The sequence below is a fragment of the Amblyomma mixtum genome, chromosome 1 (genome assembly GCF_055824585.1).
Source record: "Amblyomma mixtum isolate Tamu chromosome 1, ASM5582458v1, whole genome shotgun sequence".
In the NCBI taxonomy this organism is placed as follows: Eukaryota; Metazoa; Arthropoda; class Arachnida; order Ixodida; family Ixodidae; genus Amblyomma; species Amblyomma mixtum.
The window spans coordinates 223,179,413-223,198,653 of NC_143012.1; the positions used below are offsets into that span (position 1 = coordinate 223,179,413).

The following is a 19,241-nucleotide window of genomic DNA, read 5'->3' on the forward strand; positions in this document are numbered from 1 at the left end:
ACTCCTGCAAGCGGTTACACAGCGGCTGCTTTCACGGCCACTGTGAGCCTTGCGCTATACTCCTCACCTTTCGCTGTCTCTCTCGCTCGTACTACTTGCACCAGTACGTGCGTGACACACACAAACGACTACACGTAGATAAAGGCAGAGACAGTGCTAGGTTTAGCTCGACCGGTCATTGAGCAAGTTCCCTCCCCTTTTGGGTTTGTTATTTTCAACATCTCTGGTAAAGAGAGCAAGGAAAGGAAGAAGCGACTCAGATTTGCAGCCACCGTGTAAGGAGGAATCGAGCGTGCGACTGTAAAGCAGGGAGATAGTAGCGTGGGACTTCGCCACTCTCGCAGTTAGGAAAGGTACTCCTCTCCTCTGCCGTTCGCCCCTGAGGATACCAGCAACTTGCCGTTCACGAAACACAGTGAACTTCGCAAAGCGGACGAACATTCTCTTCAAACATCGATCACGGCAAACAGCGCCGTCGAATTCACTGAAAAAAACATCGCTTTAGAAAAAAAAGCACACGCGGATGTTTGACACACGATACCATGGTTGAACCAGCGGTAAACGTCTTGTCTCCGGTGAATGGATCTAGATCAATCAATCTTGCAGGAGGTTGGCGCCTAGTCAGGCATGCTGTTGCCTTTTTGTCAACCTCCTTGACAACTGTTTCGTTGTCAAAATAAACTTCAAACTTCAATCAATCAATCAATCAATCAATCAATCAATCAATCAATCAATCAATCAGTCAGTCAGTCAGTCAGTCAGTCAGTCAGTCAGTCAGTCAGTCAGTCAGTCAGTCAATCGATCGATCAATCAATCATCAGATCATTATGGCGCCACGTACTCTCATCTTTCATGCTACCGCCCTTTCTCGTGGTGCAGGATTTTGTGCTGCATGCATGTCAGGGCGCCTGCACCCCCCCTTTTCGCTTTTCCCGATCCCTTCCCTCGGAAGAACTCTAGATGCCTGAGAGCGCGCACGATCGCGCACTCTCACCAGCAGACTGGCAGCTTGGCGTACAAACAAAAGGTAAGCGAGGCCAAATAGAAAGGTAAGCAAGAAGGCGCGTCGGATGCTTGCACGTACTGCTGTGCAGAGCAGGGGCCGAATTCCACGCGTCCGGCCGCCGCCGCCGCCGCCGAAACTCTATTCCCGGACTCTACTTTCGCACCGTATGGCCAGCTCTTACGCGCGGGGTCGTCGCTCTAGCGAGGAGGAAGACGCTTTTGTCTCGGGGCCCCGAAGCCGCCGACGAATGCGCGGCTCTTCCCAGAGACGGCGCATCCGGCCATGCGCGGCATCGTACACCCTGCGCTCGCACCGGAGCGACTGTGCATGCGCAAACGCACACACACCCGCACACATACCGCATTAAGGTACTGCACTCGACCTTCCGGTTCATTGAGACGCTATATGAGTCTCAATTATAAAGAAAAAAAAAATTATGAATTACTGTAGAGGTACACGGCGAACCAAAAGAACGCGCTTGTAATTCTATACAATAAGGCGAGAAATTTTGTTTCGGACTGAAACTATAAGCATGTCCAGTAAGGCTTGTAATCAGCTTACGGAAACTATAATGACGCGTTCTTTGAACTTAGAATGACTGTTGAGCTCTTTTGAACGAATGAACCACAGTCAGTGCAGTTTCCGTCGTTCGACAGCAATGATGTGGGAAGAGAAAGGAAGCGATAGACATGGCGACGGATAAAACGTCGTTAACTTGACGAGAGTACTGTATTTGGTTTGATTAAATACATTTTCTTCTTTTCATGAAACAGATTAGCCCAGATAAATTTCCCACAGTGCTTTCTTGTTTGGTTTATTGGTTTATTGGGGTTTAACGTCCCAAAGCAACTCAGGCTATGAGAGACGCCGTAGTGAAGGGCTCCGGAAATTTCGACCACCTGGGGTTCTTTAACGTGCACTGACATCGCACAGCACACGGGCCTCTAGAATTTCGCCTTCATCGAAATTCGGCCGCCGCGGCCGGGATCGAACCCGCTTCTTTCGGGTCAGCAGCCGAGCGCCGTAACCACTGAGCCACCGTGGCGGGGCACTTCCTTGTTTGTTTGTACTGTTCGCTCGTTAACAGTATACGATTGCCTAAATAAACAATTATCAGAAACTGCCGTATGAATTTGCAAGTACGTCTCAGCAGGTGATTGTTCTAGAGCAAAAATTAATTAAAACGTTTCTTTTTTTTTATGAAACGGTACAGCGTACAACAAATTCTGATGCTGCTTGCTTGTCTGTGCTGCTTGCTTGCCAACGATGTGATTACCAAAATATTCAACAACCAGAAACAATGGAACGTTTTTGCAAATATGTCTCTGTGACTATTTTCTTGTTTCAAAATAAAAATCAAACCGGAAGCAAGCACTCATTTTTCTGTTTTCTTTTTCCCTTTTCGTACCTGGCAACGATCGAGCCGGATACAGAGCTCTCGGGGACGGCGTGCTGGGAGGTCCGGAATAATTCACTCCACCTTTTTCCGTTTCAGCCCTTCGCCCAAAGAGCAGCCGCTGTGATCAGGCATCCCGCCCACGCCTTGCTCGCGGAGTAAGTGGAAGGCCCAATTTTCACCTGGCGCACCGTACCTCGTTCATGAAAGGTTAAAGAGGCCCGTACAAAACGAATTTTAAAACTCCTTTCGTGTCCAAGACGTGGAGCGAGCGTTCACTTCCAGGGCGAAGGCCCGACGACCTTGGATGACGTGTCGTGACTAATGGCTCTATTGTGTTCGTGAACCGTCGAGTTTATCATTCCCCCTCGCCTTCCGCTGTCTGCCTACCAAATGAGGCGTTCGTATACTACAACGGGAGGAGATTTGCTGAGGTGCCAAAAGCAATTTTATGTTCTACGTCGGTTACTTTTGAAGGACTTCAACACGGAGAATTTGTCTTTGTTGTTGCTGTTATCCTCAGGGGATAAATTAAGATTCATGACAGCGTTACAAGCAATCATTTTCATTATATATTTTAAGCAAACGTTCAGCCCAGGTGGTTCAGCTCACAACGCGTGGTTATGAATTACACGAGTTGTGCACGGATGGAAACAACGATGCGCAAACTGTCGTTTTCTGTCGCACAAAAAATTAGATAATCCATACTCTTCCTCTCTTTCTTCTTTCACTCCCACCTTCCTTCCTTCCCCTAAGGCGCGGTTCAGGTGTCCGCCGAGATATGTGAGACAGATACTGCGCCATTTCCTCTCCTGAAAAACCAATTTACCAATTTTACCATATTCTTGCCAAAAGTGCTGACCACAGCAACTACAGCAGGAATTGGAGCTCAAAAATTGATCGCGTTCAGTGTGCACATCGTGTATCTATTGCTATTCAACGAATGACGTCAAATAACTTGCAGTAGCCAGATAGTAACTCGAAACACAACCGTGTCGATCGAGCCAGCTGTCCCATTCCGCTACGGCTTCCAACGGACACGCCATTAGCGGCGCCAACGTGCGAAAGGCCGTGTCGTGAGCTCCCGCGTATATTTGGCGACCGTGACAAAACGTCGATCACGCCTCTGCACACTACATGCCTTAGCTCGAAAAAAAAAAGGGGTGGGGGGGGGGGAGGGGGGGGGGGGGAGCGTTTCCGGAAGATACGGCAAATGCATGCCCCAGCCGATTGTGTCCCGTCGGTATATGTACGGCGAATAAGATTCGATTTGGCGTCCCATCTCCGATCGGAACCATGCCTTCTCGTTTCGTGCGTCACGAGCAATGGCGTCTCCAATGGCTGCCAGTAGATATAAAGTGTGCGGATGGGCGCGTGAGTCGGTAGTCGGCGCGTGTTGGCATCGACCGAGGATCGCCCTCTCTGCGCGCGGGTGGTCGCTCCGTCCGGTCACAAACACACACACACGCACACTAATGCACTAAGCGTTAGCTCAAGCGCACGCCAGAGAGATGCGTGTGCGTGAAGCGATAACAGCGCTTTCATATAGGAAAACAGAAGCGCCTACTCGCAATCGGAACGGGGAAGAGACACGCTAGATTAACCCGAGGACGAAAGCTGAGAGGTGGACTTTTTAGCAACGCTTGTGAGAGGGACTCGGAGGGGTTTCTCGCTCTCTCTCTAGCTCTGTTTTTTTTTTTTTAAGATGCGAAAACTTCATTGACGCGCTTCGCATTTTTCCTTCGTTTACGGTTTCTTATTATATATTTTGATGGCATGCTTGTTTATGTACACGCCAATCTGTCAGTTGAGAACATGCTCTTTTAGTTCCGTTCATCTCTTCCACGACTGAAAAGCAAGCAGTTATGGAAGCGAGGTGAACGCCAATCCTGGTACTTCGGAGCTGACACGTAGGACTATAACGCCTGCGGTACTATACGCAGTGCCCGACGCGTTGCGTTACCTGCGCTGTATATACCGTGCGCTGTATGTACAGTCGGGTACAAAATTCACTGGAACGCCTCATCCACAAACGAAGCCTATAGCTGCGTTGTGTCGGACTGAGACCGCATTTGCAGATGTTACATTCAAAATCCCGTTCTTTCAAACTCCAGAAGTGTGGTCCACCCAGCGGCCAATAATAGAGCTGTTGGCTCCGTTTGCGGATACCGTGGTCCAGAAACTTTTGTCCCCGACTGTACGCTTACATCAGATGTCGCTAGAGTTTTATGCAGGCCCCTTATAGCTGCTGGTTACGAATCACGAGACGCGCTGTTGGTGAAGCATGGGTCTACAGCGCGCACGCAAACACCTACACATGCGCTCGTGCAGAGAGTCACTGGTGAAATGGTCGAGCTGCGCTCCACGCTACCCAATACGTGAAGTTTCAGCGTGCCAATTTTCAAATGTAATAGGCTTTACACGCAACAAAATTGACTTTTCTTAGTTTCGAAAATTTGCCCATCTAAATAAAACGCCATACAGACCTGTTCTTAGTGCGTGCGTGCGTGCGTGCGTGCGTGCGTGCGTGCGTGCGTGCGTGCGTGCGTGCGTGCGTGCGTGCGTGTGGGAGAAAGAGCATTGTCCTCGGCCACCTTTGAAAATAATTGATGAGTAGGTTGCAAACGCTGCGTCGCCGTTGCCATTTAGGCTACTGCCGCGATGTGTCTCTCTATTACGCTCTACGTTGTGCTCTGTCGCATAAGCGTGCGGGCTACCAGAAACTAAGCGCTCATAAGGCTACAAAACGACTCACTGTTACCAGTCAGATGTGTCTTGCTGTCCCAGTCGCACTATTTATTTCCTTTAAGACGCTGAGCTTTCAGCCCGCATGACAGCTGCGAGAAAAATAATAATACAGACAGCAGCCTGTCTGTCTGCTCCGAGCAGAGCAAGTTCGTACATTTCAAGCTCACAGACGTCAGCTGCGTGAATTATACTACACAGCAGCTTGCATACGAGCTCCCTGCAATTAATCGAAGCGTCGAGTGCACAGCATGACGTGCGCAGGTGGCCTCATAAGTTTACGGAACGTTGATGTCGCGAGAGTGAACTTAATTTCCCTTGCTGCTGGGAAGACTGGGTGCATTCCGGTTTCCGCGGGTGGCGTGACAGGTTGTAGTAGTGCAACAGAGGAACCGGCATTATTAGCCTTACAAGACTATAACATACTGTATATGGCATGCGGTTTATTTGCCTGCGACTCATGTGGTTGTAGCTGCGAATGCTTCATTAAGCTAACGTCCCGTGAGAACGTCAGTAGAAGTCGAGCTATTTCGCGTCTCTCACTTCGTGTGCAACTGGCTCACACAACGCGAATTACACCGCGACACGTTTCCGGAGCTTATTGAAAACATGGACGCACTAGCAGAAAATAGCCTACATCTCAGACACGCGGTCAAAATCCGTGCAGCCGAGAATTTTCGTCTGTTCTCAGCGAACAGGACCACCGCGTTCGCAGCTGTTCGTTGCTGAACAGCTCACACAGGCACACTCCCAAACCAGCTGCCGCCGCAAAATCTATACGCGCAGCGCGCGGAAGCGATACAGCGCGCGGCTGGCAAGTAAGTACCCGCGAACTTCCGTTCGGCGCCTCTTGAGGCCGTGTTTTATGGCGCGGCCAACCCCCGCGGCCCACCGCTCGCCTCGCCCGGGGCGCATTTTTTGTTATATTTCTACGTATCTTCCCGTACGTTTCGCCTTCCCACTGCTTCTTTTGCAAGGCGAAAAGTGCGTAGCGTCACCTCGAGGCACCGCTGGCACACGTCCTATACCGCCGAGGAGCGCCGCTTTCCGAAACCGGATTCCAGCAGGCTGGGCCAACAGGGGGATTGTGCGCGCGGCACCCTTGCTGTAGGGGTACGTCAGCGTCCATCCCTTTTTATGAGTCCCGGTCGCTCATATAACCCGCTCCTAATGAAGCATGCGTCCCCTCCTCCCCGCCCGCCTCCTCGCCGACGCCGCGTCGTTAACTCTTACGTCCCCCGCGAGTAATATTCCTCGGAGCGCACTACGCCCCTGCGGCTTCGACCTTGGCCCGCCGGACGCCCTCTGTTGTTGTGTACTACACGTTACTACTGCTGCGATGTTGCTTCTGGAAGCGCTGGCACGTAGTACGAGACTTCGAAGCGGCGCACACGCCGAACGAATACCGGATCGCAGATGCAGACTTGACAAGAAGGAAAGCGCTCTACGTATTGCAGGCGTTAGGGTTAGTGCAGGCCTGAAATACTACCGCTGCAGCGTAGACGGAGGGAAGAAAAATTGAACAGGAAAAACTGCGACCTCGCGATTAGTATAAAGCGCCGCCCCGATCGTTTTTAACCATCTCTCGATCGCTGCTGCAGTAGGCGTGTGGCAGCGGTAGCAGCGGTAGCGGCGGCCTTTTTGACATGATATATTCTGTTGTTCCCCCTTTGTCCCGCGCCGACAGAGGCTAGAGCAAGCAAGGCTTGCTTGGATACACCTCCTGGAACTTTGTTGCTCCCTTCCCTGTAGGGAGGGGTGTGTGTTCGTTCGTTCGTTCGTATGTGTGTATGTGTGTGTGCGTGTGTGTTTGCATGTGTCTGTGTGTGCTTGCTTGCATGCCTTCGGGGAGAATAGGCAGCTAGCACGCGGTGAAGGGCCGTGCTGCGTGCGATAACGATCGATGCTTCTACGAGCGCGTTCACGACTAATGGAGGGGGGCAGGGCGCGTGCACTGGCCTTTCGGTAGCTGCTTGCTTTTTAACGAGTCGATTCGCTCGTGGCAAGGCGATACTGAGATCGGCTCGTTAAGTTAGACGTAGTCGCATAGTACAACGTCTTATCTTCGCAGAAACCAAGGCGAATTACGAAATGAAACTTAGAGACGTCGACAACAGTAACGCGTGATTCGACCTGTTGTGCAACGGGGTCGTTATTAAAAGCGCTAACTCGTGCAAACAGGAGGAAGTTCGAGAATTGTGAAGTCTAATATAGCTCATCCAAGCCGCGTAACAGCCACCCTGAGTAAGTCCACAAGCCTGAATTTCAGGGAAGCGGGTGATGTTCGAGAATGGTTGACTTTAGAACGAAGAGCCAATCTTTTAACACTGTAACAACCACCAGAGCCAGTGTAGGAGCGCTGATGCAATGTCATATTTGGACGCATGATGCCAAACCCGGCGGTAATCGGCGGACTCCGTTGTTTTTTCATGACATGCTCATTTGCACCGTGCTTCAGAAGTTACTTGACCAAAAAGTTCAATCTGCACGTAAATTTGAGCTGACTAAGTAACTTTCTGTGGCTAGGAATCCTGGAACCGTCAGGTTAGAAAATCGCAATGTGACACTTTTTGCAGTAAACTTGGGATAATCATTTCAGTGGATTATTTCCTTATAGTTCAGAATATTACGAGACTGAAATGTTTGCTCGGTCTTTGAAATAAATAGCCCGTATTCACACCATTTTGTCTGCCACGTTCGTCGCCAGTTTTCATTTGCGTGAGCGTTCAATAGCGGATGAAATTATGTAATCGCAAGAGCCGCCGTAAAATACCGCAACCCGTTTCGGGCCCGCTAATCCTTGAAAAGATGACGGGAAGAAATAGTGCAACCGCAACTAGAAGCCAGCCAATGAAGACTACATAGGCGGTTATAAGGCGGCAGGGAACATCCGGAAAGGAACGTGTTTTCTTTAACGAACGCGAGGCTTCGATAAGTCATGTTCGTTCACGCGCCTAACTAATCCTGAGCCGCGACCGAAGTTCACCTGGCTCCAATTCTTCAGGCGCACAGCGGGGCACAGTGCATCTATAGTACAGTGCAGTACACGGATCGATGTGAGTGCCCTGTATACATACACCGCGCGTGCGTTCGGGCTGCTTTCTTATTATTCTGCGAGCGGTCATCTATAAAGCGATCCCACAAGGCCCGTCCGTTACACACAGCGGCGATCCCTTGTTCACAGCTCGCCGATCCCGCGACGATCTTGATCGAATGCCTCCGCGTACGCGAGTTGCTCTACGGCGCTATCCCGCTGCTCGCCGGATCGCGCACGCAGGCAGGCTGCGTGCGAGAAGGAATGCGAGTGCCCACACGCAGTCCGGCTAGTTCTGTGCAGTGCTACGGATCATGTCGAACGTGAATACGCGCTATAAAAGCCTTAAGGTGTATACATTAGGCAAGGGAATGTTCAGCTGCCTCGGGATGGTGACTATACAAAACTGTAGGCTCAATTTTGCGATCACAGGTGAAGGAATAGTTCTACAGGAATGTTCTGGGGAGAATATAGAATATAGCGTACGCCCGTGAGTGTACCCTAATGCATTACCTTTGGCCGGATGCGACCATGCGTCATGAATGGAAGGACCACAGTTGCCGATTTCACAGCCCAGCACAGAATTGTTGAGCAGTACCGTCAGCTTTTCTTTCTCTTCCATGGCCTCTGTCAGTTTTTGTTTCTTTCTTTCTTTCTTTCTTTCTTTCTTTCTTTCTTTCTTTCTTTCTTTCTTTCTTTCTTTCTTTCTTTCTTTCTTTCTTTCTTTCTTTCTTTCATTCTTTCTTTCTTTCTTTCTTTCTTTCTTTCTTTCTTTCTTTCTTTCTTTCTTTCTTTGTTTAGATGTCTCCGGACACTCATTCGAGAACAGCCTCCTAGCTGTTCTCACTGGTGTTTTGTATTGTCTTCTTCGTGTATACTTGTCGAAGGAAAAACAAAAGGAGAGGAAAAAGCGCGTAGGTAATTTGCCGGATTAATCTCAGCCCCGTTAGCAGAGCTTTCCGCACAGACTTCCTGCATAAGGCTTAATCCATGCAGCTGCAGCCATGCGAACTCGAGATGTCGTCGTCCGTTTCGCACGCAATGGAGCAGGTCGCTGGTGCAGGTCGCTGCTCCATGTGCAAAGACATAGCTACGGTTCGCGAACTTTTGTAAGTCCTTGCGCATCAAAGCCTATAAGTTGAACCTCGTTATAACGAAGTTGAAGGGGACCGGCGATTACTTCGTTATAGCCGTAGCTTCGTTATACCCGTGTTGACCGAGCTTCCAATGAAAATCGTCATTCCTTCGTTATATCCATTGTTTCGTTATAAACCGTTTCGTTATGACGGGGTTCGACTGTATATGTGTCTCCCACGATTGAACCTGCGGCTGAAACTTGTGGGTTTCTACGTGGACACAGGCCACTACCCACCGCGGGTTCGAGCTTCGCGCGAGCCAAGGGCCCCGATCAGCCGTCACCACACACACACTGGGACACCGATGCGGTGCACTCAACCTCCGCTGGGAGGAGAGCGATTCGCCGCAAAGAAATAGGCCTCCAAGTTCACTAAGGAGACGTTTATTTACGTCGTCCTTCAGCAGTACACACACACTCAATCGTCACCCCGTCCCGGGGGCGCGCGAGGAGCAAGGCTCCGATGAGCGCACGAAGCGACTCGAGTAATGCGCGCCGCTAACACGCCGCTGCAGGAGAATGTCCCCGCGGCAGTGCTGTGATCTCTCTCTCGTGTCGACCGTTGGGCCGGTTGCGAGAGAGAGTGGGCAATCAACGCAAGGTACGCCTGTCAGAGGTCGCTGGACCCCGCTGGACAGGCTCGAGCCGCTGCAGGTCAGAGGACACGTGCGGGCGAGCTCGAGTAAGCACTGGTCCGAACGGCAAAGGCCGGCACGGACAAACAGTAACGTACGCACCTTACGCTGTCTCGGAGGGATCTCTCTCTCTGGGCCCCGCTCGGACGGTCGCGGGATGCGCGGCCGCCAAAACGGGTCCCGGATTCCCGCCAAAAGGCGCCAATGGCAAAGGCCCTTGGGGAGCCGGGGCGGAGCTGTGGCTAAATGACAGTGATTAGTCACCCAGCCGCCTCTCCACCGCCTGAGGCGGGAGCAAGGGAAAGAGGAGAAACGACGCGGTAGGCCGGCACAGCCGCGCAAAGGCGACGGCGAAAAGCCAGATTCCCACATCCCCCTCTCCTTAAATGCCCTCCTACCCATTGGCAAAGCACGCGGCCAAAATAAAGAAATCAATACACAAAAAAAATAAGCTACACTTCAGTTCCAAAATAAAGAAATGAATACACACAAAAAAAAAAAAAAACTAGCTACCCTTCAGTTCCAGCCAGAACAACGTAAGAAGCCAAAGGAAAAACAAGGCAAACAACACTTGCATACGCTTCAGTAAATCAAAACAGCTTGCAGATTATATACACGGTACACAAGAAGATGTGAATACAACTGTACAACTATGTTACAGGTGGATGTCAGCCTCAAAGTTCGATGGCGCGGCCCAATGGGCCGGTCGGCGACTCACCGCTCGCATACTTCAAGTTGAACGGGTTGGGAGGGCCGACGACTGATGGCGGTCTTCTTTCCGTTGATGTAGGGTGCGTTGATGACGACGGGGCCGCGGCAGAGCACTGACCTCGCGCCCTTGGACACGACATCACGTTCGGGCACAAGAGAGTTAGTGCACCCCCTTCACGCCGGCTTAAACGGGCGCAGATGTTCGGCGGCGTCCTGGTGTGTAACCTTGGCCACTGCGAGGGGTCCTTCTCATCCTCGCGCTCACGCAGAAGCACAGCGGCACAACTCACAGGCGTCGCCTCGGCCCATGGTTACGCGCACACACAGCCACAAATACAAACACATGTACACAAGCACGTGCGCGGACGTCGGCGACAACGATCCCCTCCATACGGGCCGCACAAAACTCGCACCGCGACACACGGCTCCTTAACGAGCCAACCACCCACAGTCGGGCCGGAAATGAGAAAAGGCTCGCTGTACAAACGACACCTAATCCAATCTATTCCTTCTAGAAGATAAGAGCAAGCAGGAGCGGGCTGAAGTTTTCCTATGTACATCTCGGTCGAAAACAGACGTACAAGCAGGAAACGAAAGTGGCTAGAAACTGATTCAAGCAAACAAATAAATAAACTGATAAACACACAAGGCTGGAACTGAGCATGCTGCCAAAACAACAGAAAAAAAACACACCGTGCTTCACCTGGGTAGGGCCTGACAAGAAAGCTCGCCAGCTAGCTGAGGCTGCGTGCCTTCGGTTGCGGAAAAGTCCGCCGTCCGGCATCAATCACACAGGTGACCGTCGCCTCAGATTGTACCGGTGCTCCGTACGCTTGCGTTCCGCAGCACCAGTTGTGCCTTTACACTTGCCTTTGATACCAATGGGTACCGGCGCAAGCTCATCAGACCGTGACGCGTAGGCCTTCAGGTCAATGAACCCCTGCTTGCTCCTGGGGAAAGGCCCCATCAAATCGCAGGTGGCCATCTGCCACGGACGCACACTGTCAATCGGTTTCATCATTCCAGGCAGCTTGCCACCTCGTGACTTCACCGCTTGACAGACATGGCAGGAACGGCAATAGCGGATAATGTCACGCTTCATGCCGGGCCACGTCACCGATTGACTCAGTTTTGCAAAAACTTTGGAGTCACTCAGATGGCCGGCCAGTGGTTCGTCATGAGAGAATCGCAAAAGTGCGCCTCTTAAGACTTTTGGGGATAACCACCTAGAACGGGTCGATGGACTCGTCATCGGTGGCTATGTACTTCAGCACGAGCCCGTCATGGTCCAGCAAATATGACTCCCCGGGGTTCGCCGCGACACACGCTGGCTTCTGCCCCCCCTGCGCCCGCTACAATACAAGTAGCGTCACGGCGCTCCGTCTCCCTGAGACCGTCGCTCACCTCGCGACAAAAGGGGTCATTTTGCTGGGCTTTCAGTAGCTCTTACGGCTGAAAACGATTCCAGTCATCCCAGAGGGGAGCATGGTCTCGTCCCCACTCAGGTTTGCAGCCAAAATTTCCGTTCGCGTCGGCACTTCCGAGGCGCTCACGAAGAGCTTTGCCTCTCGTCCGCTTTGCGAAGCGCTGCTTGCCTGGTTAGCGGAATGGGTTAACCCGTTTCCGGGCTCCCCCTCCTTGCCGCCCGGCGGCTCGTCCGCTGTTTCGCCCCCTCCGCCTACAGGCGTCAAAGCGCCGCTGGCGAGTGGGGCACGGGATAGCGCGTCAGCTACCACGTTTGTGCTCCCCTTTCGACACTGCACGGAAAAGTCGTAATGCTGTATCAGGAGAGCCCAGCGCGCCAGCCGACCCGCAGGCTCGCGGAGCCGCATCAGCCAACTGAGCGCACTGCACCCCTGCCTCAGTGGAGGCTTGGGCGGGCTACACGAACGAGGGAGGCAAGGCTCCTAGTTCGATGAGCGGCGTGGTTTCCACAGGGAACCGGGCCAGCGCCTCGCCGTTCCCAGAGCAGAATTGACTGCTCGCGGGGCACGGCTGCTGCTGTTCGAAACTGCCGGTTGCGGCAGCGTGACACGAACTGCTTTCGCACTGGGCGGAAAGCTTGCACAGCTGAGGCATGCGACCAGCGGATGCACCGCAGGGTGCTTCCGATACAGCTCCAATGGGAGCCGCGTGGTCGACATTTTGGGTTGTCTCGCTGTGAACCCCAATGGGGGCCGCGGCCAACCACGGTGTCTAGCTATTCGAAGGAACAGCAGCCAGCGGATCAAACGACGCTACAACTCCGTAGGGAGCCGACATGTAGCTGACGAGTGCCGCGCTGGGGGTGGTAGACACGGTGCGCAAGCGTGATCGTCAAGGCGACCTGCTCGGCTAATGTGCCATCAAAGGCGTAAGCGCCAATGACTTAGCACGTTGGGCGCCAGTTGTGGGTTCCTACGTGGACACAGGCCACCACCCACCGCGGGTTCGAGCTTCGCGCGAGCCAAGGGCCCCGATCAGCCGTCACCACACACCACTGGGACACCGATGCAGCGCACTCAACCTCCGCTGGGAGGAGAGCGATTCGCCGCAAAGAAATAGGCCTCCAAGTTCACAAAGGAGACGTTTATTCACGTCGTCCTTCAGCAGTACACACGCACTCAATCGTCACCCCGTCCCGGGGGCGCGCGAGGAGCAAGGCTCCGCTGCGCGCACGAAGCGACTCGAGCAATGTGCGCCGCTAGCACGCCGCTGCAGGAGAATGTCCCCGCGGCAGTGCTGTGATCTCTCTCTCGTGTCGACCGTTGGGCCGGTTGCGAGAGAGAGTGGGCAATCAACGCAAGGTACGCCTGTCAGAGGTCGCTGGACCCCGCTGGACAGGCTCGAGCCGCTGCAGGTCAGAGGACACGTGCGGGCGAGCTCGAGTAAGCACTGGTCCGAACGGCAAAGGCCGGCACGGACAAACAGTAACGTACGCACCTTACGCTGTCTCGGAGGGATCTCTCTCTCTGGGCCCCGCTCGGACGGTCGCGGGATGCGCGGCCGCCAAAACGGGTCCCGGATTCCCGCCAAAAGGCGCCAATGGCAAAGGCCCTTGGGGAGCCGGGGCGGAGCTGTGGCTAAATGACAGTGATTAGTCACCCAGCCGCCTCTCCACCGCCTGAGGCGGGAGCAAGGGAAAGAGGAGAAACGACGCGGTAGGCCGGCACAGCCGCGCAAAGGCGACGGCGAAAAGCCAGATTCCCACAAACTTCGGACGCGAACTTGGCGCGCTGACGGACACGCATAGCGGATGCGGCCCGACGCTTCGGCGAGCATCGGTTTGTTTTGACTAGACACTCGCGCGCCGAAGAGGCAAGTGCGTTGCCCCGGCCGGCTGAGCTCGCTGTCGGGTCGGGCTGACAGCGGGGCATTTCTTAACGAGGCAAGCGAGCGAACGAAAGCACGCACAGCGCAGCGTCTCGTCGCATGACCGGGGAGCATAACGAACTGGCTAAAGCGGCTCGCGAGCCACTGTGTATATATGAACCGCTTCGCCCTGGCGTGCGAGGACGCCCCGTTATTAAAATGACACACGGAGAAATTTTCTGCTGCCCGTGTTTCGCGTGCCCGCACGGGTCTGTCTGATAAGGGCTGTTATTAATCACACGCATTTCCTGCGCGCGACTATATAATTCCCAACGCAGGCGAGGCCAAGCCTGTTTGCATTAATTGCGAACGGAAACTGCGTTTATTTATTTCGCCTACATTATAAGACGGCCTCGACAGCAACTGTTAAGCGCTGATGTCTTTCTCAGTCTTAATATCACGCTTGCGAGGTGCTAACATCATCTCTCTAGCGACCAACTGAGCTAGGATGCGAAAATATAAATAGTTTTCAGTACAAAACGTCAAGTCGGTACCAACGGCAGCAAGAGAGAAATACCGAAAGCCTCCTTGGACCGCGAGGCACTTGGAATGAAAGGGTGCTTTGACCATTAAAGTTTCATTGTGTTCAGATTAAAGTACTGTAATACTTTATAGGCGCTGTGCGGACGGACTTCAGAACTGCAGAGCAGCGCCTGTAATCGCAGCCCATTTCTGGGACTGCTCAATTTCAATAGGCTGTGTCTGATTGCATGCTCGAATTATCTCTCAGTATGCACATGTGACCAAGGCGTCTTCGTTGTGCGTGACAGATAGAGATATTTCAGCCAAACATGCGTGCAGAGGGTCGAAAAGCAGTCCAAAGAAAATTAACAACTAACAAATAAGGTTTCAAAACAGTGAGGCGAAAAGGAATACACATAGCCTATTCGACATACGGACAAGGAAAAGAGATTGCAGATAATTAGTCCACCGCTGACGAAGTAATTGCACTGGAAATGATCGCTCGCCAGCTTACTACAGCATCCGCCGCTGCATTCAGTGTATAGCAAGCTCAACAGGAAATGGCCCGGCCATTACACGCGTTACTAGCCCACCAAATGAGCCCACCAAATGGTCCCTAAATCGCTCTGTCAGGCGACGCATAATTAATATGCACGAGCTGCGCTAAAAGACCCCTATCCTCTCCAACTTCTTGCCACTACGGCGCATTGAACGATGCCTTCCTAATATCTGACGCCTATAATGAAGTATGTATTTTAGCGACACTCGTTAGCCACCGAAAAGCTTATGCTGGCCAGTGTCTGGCGCCCGCTCATTCAACTCGAACAGAACTTTCAGCGATTCGAAACCGTTTGATCCTCCCACCGCTAATTGCGCCACCACTCACATATTGACCGGCGATGGTGCTGGACACACTTAATTTCTGCACGCAGAAATGGCGTCGACGGGCCCGTTATACGAACCTCGTTATAACGAAATAATGGATATAACGAAGGAATCATGATTCCCCATATGGGCTCGGTAAACACGGGCTATAACAAAGCTACGGCTATAACGAAGTCTTCATCGGGCCACTTCGACTTCGTTATAAAGAGGTTCAACTGTATATATATCCCAGTCATTCAAAAAACCAGCACCCCGCCGCGGTAGCTCAGTGGTTATGGCGTTCGGCTGCTGGCCCGAAAGATGCGGGTTCAATTCCGGCCGCGGCGGTTGAATTTTGATGGAGGCGACATTCTAGAGGTCCGTGTGCTGTGCGATGTCAGTGCACGTTAAAGAACCCCAGGTGGTCGAAATTGCGGGAGCCCTTCACTACGGCGTCCCTCATAGCCTGAGTCGCTTTGGGACGTTGAACCCGAATAAACCAACCAATAAACCAAACCAAAAAACCAGCATCCAAGTGAGGACACTGAATCCTTTCATTCGCACCTCAAGTGAGGTGTAGTAGCTGAACAAAATTACGAAACTAGTACACCCTAGCAGGGCTGAGTATATGTATTCAACTGAAAATCTATATGACTCAGCACTAAAGTCAGTATCTTCCTTCCATCTGAATCGCAACATAAGCTCCGGTTCTTTGCACAATAAAATAGGTGACTCCGGCCGACCCTTTCAGGAAGCGGCAGATAAAGACCTCGGATTCCACGTACGGGGTGCGTCTTAATCACCCGGAAACTCGGGCGGCGGTCAGCGCATGCCACGCTCTGCAGCGGCAGCCGCCAGAGCCACTCCGCGGAGCCCTGCCGCGAAGCACCACACACCCCATGCCGCTAACCCCTCGCCCTCCCCCTCCTCTCCTTCCGTCACATACAGTCACTCGCGCATGGGGAGTCAGTCAATCATGATGCACGCCCTTTACGAAACTTCCCGGTGCCTACGCTCGCTCGCGGTAAATTCGTGCAGTGGTGTTTAAATGCCACAGAGATGCCGACAGTGCAGCCGGAAGGAATAGAAGATTCTGGCACCTTTCCTAGGTCGCCCTGGTCTCTGTTTGGTGGAAGAGGGCCCACGAGACGTACATACTTACCGAATTTCTCGTTTAGAGCCTCGCATGCCAGACCAGCTTGATTCTGGTCCAGCAGGTGTCGAAAGCCATGATAGGACCAATACCGCGCATATGCATACATTGGAAGAGTGTGACGCACACACACGCATACACACATACGCATACACACATACATATACACATACAAGGCGCGCCAGCTGCACGTTCTTCCATTTATGTGGGTACGTCTCCGCTGCTATAGGCTCTGCTTGCTTGAGCTGGCACTGCGGCAGAGAAGACTGCCGCCGCGTCCAGCTACAACACCCTGTTGAGCTGGCAAGCCTATCTACACAAACAGCACGCCCTGGCAGAGCTGCACGGAACAGGCAGAGCGGGAGCGGCGCGTAGCGCGGTGTGTGAGCGGGATCAGCCGCCGCGCGATGGGGGCGCGCAGATTGGGCGCCCGCGTGGGGGTCCTCCACCATTATTCTACGTGTGGCCGCGCCTGCATCGGTCTCCATTTGCAATCCGCTTGCGCGGAGGAGCACTGGACCGCGATATAGCCCGTGTGAATGCTCTCCTTGCGAAAGGGGCTCGCGTGAGTCCGATCAAGATTGCTCTATTTATCACAGCTTGCCCCCTCTCTCAAAGCGACTGCTTCGACCCGGCTGTAATACGCGTTGGAGCATCTGTTACCACTGAGAAGGAGCCAGGAGAGAGAGAGAGAGAGAGAGAGAGTGGTTACACACAAGTATAGGGTGTAGCCGCAAGCAGTCATGACAGAAACGCGTGGCTACTACTATTTGGTACTAGTTTAATACTGGGATTGGCGCCAAAGCGACAGCAAGTGTCCCTGTTTACAACAAAGCAGGCCCGAAAGCGGCCGACATTTTGAATGTCATACCTCTGGGTGGTACTGGACGGTAACACAGATACGCCAGCCACTAAGTTGAAACAAGGCCTCATATTACGCTCGCAAAATATGACTGAGAATAGTGTAGTTATGGAGTGTTTGCGATATTCTTCGATCCTCGAAATCACATTTTCATTCAATACTGCGAGCATAAACATAAAGTCAATAACGAGGCATGCAGAATGAAGGGATATTTTTTTTTTAATATGCATTAAAAGTAGCGCGGTTTCCGCGAGCTGCCATGCCACACCATATCCACAATGGTTGAATATATTTGAAATAAATTCGCTTCTTAACAGCAACACCCGTCCAGAATCTTGCAGCCAATAATCGTAGAATGGAAAGTTTGGCGAGTTGGTATACGTTCATTTTGGGTGGAAAAACAGCGCGAAAAGGACGGAAGACAAAGATGAAGACAGCGCTCGTCCGTGCGGTTTCCTTCATCTTTGTCTTCCGTCCCTTTCGCGCTGTTTTTCCACCCAAAATGAGCCAATGATCGCTTACATGATTTAGGAGCTAGGCGGCCGACTCAGCTGTTTTGTGATGAGCTGTCTTTTACGTACATAACTACATTTAGCCTCTGCTCGGCTAGCTGAAACAAGTCCGAAAGAAAAGAGAGGTCGTATCGTTATCCACTGACTAGGCGCATATCCATTTCATACCGGAGGTGGGCGTCATCCTTCCTGGAACAGGGCTGTAAATCTTAAGATGAGCAATGCTCTTCCACATGGTCAAGCACTTCCGTTGCAGGAAGCCATAGTAGCTGCAAAACGTCGTGCTTCCAACAGTGAAGGTGCAGTTCAGTTTTCGTTATGGCGGACAGCGGCATAGCGTTACCCACCATGCACAGAACTGCCCACGCGCCTGTGGCTTCCGCACTGGCGTCTTAATCCTCAGCGTCCTGCTTACAATAACCCAACGCTACATCGGACGTGCGCGAGCGCCGTTACTGCTGTACATGAGAACGCCGAGCTGATCGTTAACTGGAAGCCGCAGTGTCCATCGCTCCCACAGGGCCCTCCTTTGGGACCAGGCGTTGTACCACGTGACGCCCCCTCTGCACATGCATCCGGTCATCATGGGAGCTCCAAGAGCCGCATGCACCCCGTGGAGTCATCGAGCATTCCCCCGCTCTCGTTCCCGCGGCATCCCGCAGGGAAGGCCGCCGTCGGCTGCCTTTTTGTCCCGGCACCCGAGTGGACACTGACGTCACCGAGAGGCGGGTTGGACGTCGGGCGGTCCCCTAATAAGTGTCCGCGCTGTTCGTCGCTCGCGCGTTCGCATAAGCTCGCGGTTATTAAGCACGCAGTGTCGCGAGCTGTTGCACATCGCATACGAATGCGTGGCTCGTGACTCACAAGGGTCCTGGGAAGCTGTGGTGGAATATTAATCGTGCGCACAGCGCGGTTTGGCCTGGTTGGTGGATGCGCCAGCACGTACGTGCTAGCGTTAATGTAGAGCTTACTGTGTTTTGGTTTTTCTTTGCTGTACCAACTTACAAGAGGCCTGCATGTCAGTACAGCGTCCCCTATGGTTCGTTCTTACCCGCTTGTCTATTTAATATTATGCACACGTGTGCGTTTGGATGCAAATAACGTAACGCATGATGAACGCCTCGCGTCGTCTGTAGTACTCTATGCCTGTACGACAAATGAAATACGCGCGGTTTTTGTAGCCATCAGTGGTGCTTGTTAATGGCGTGTTTAATGGCGTATGTAGGGTGGGAACGTTGGCTAACGAAGAGCCGGTTACATGCAACGAGCTTCGTTAGTGAATTCAGGACATAACTTTGGAGAACGGATGCACGTACGCATCGACAACGGCGAAGCTCTCGCTACGTCATTGCGAAGGAAGGATCCCACGACGGCA

The 19,241-nt window shown here is 52.5% G+C and overlaps 1 protein-coding gene across 1 annotated transcript in view; it reads right to left on the minus strand.

Annotated features, from left to right (window-relative positions):
- The window catches only part of LOC149371031 (CD151 antigen-like), a 111,232-nt gene that overhangs the window by 65,612 nt on the left and 26,379 nt on the right, over positions 1-19,241 (minus strand). The window lies entirely within an intron of this gene.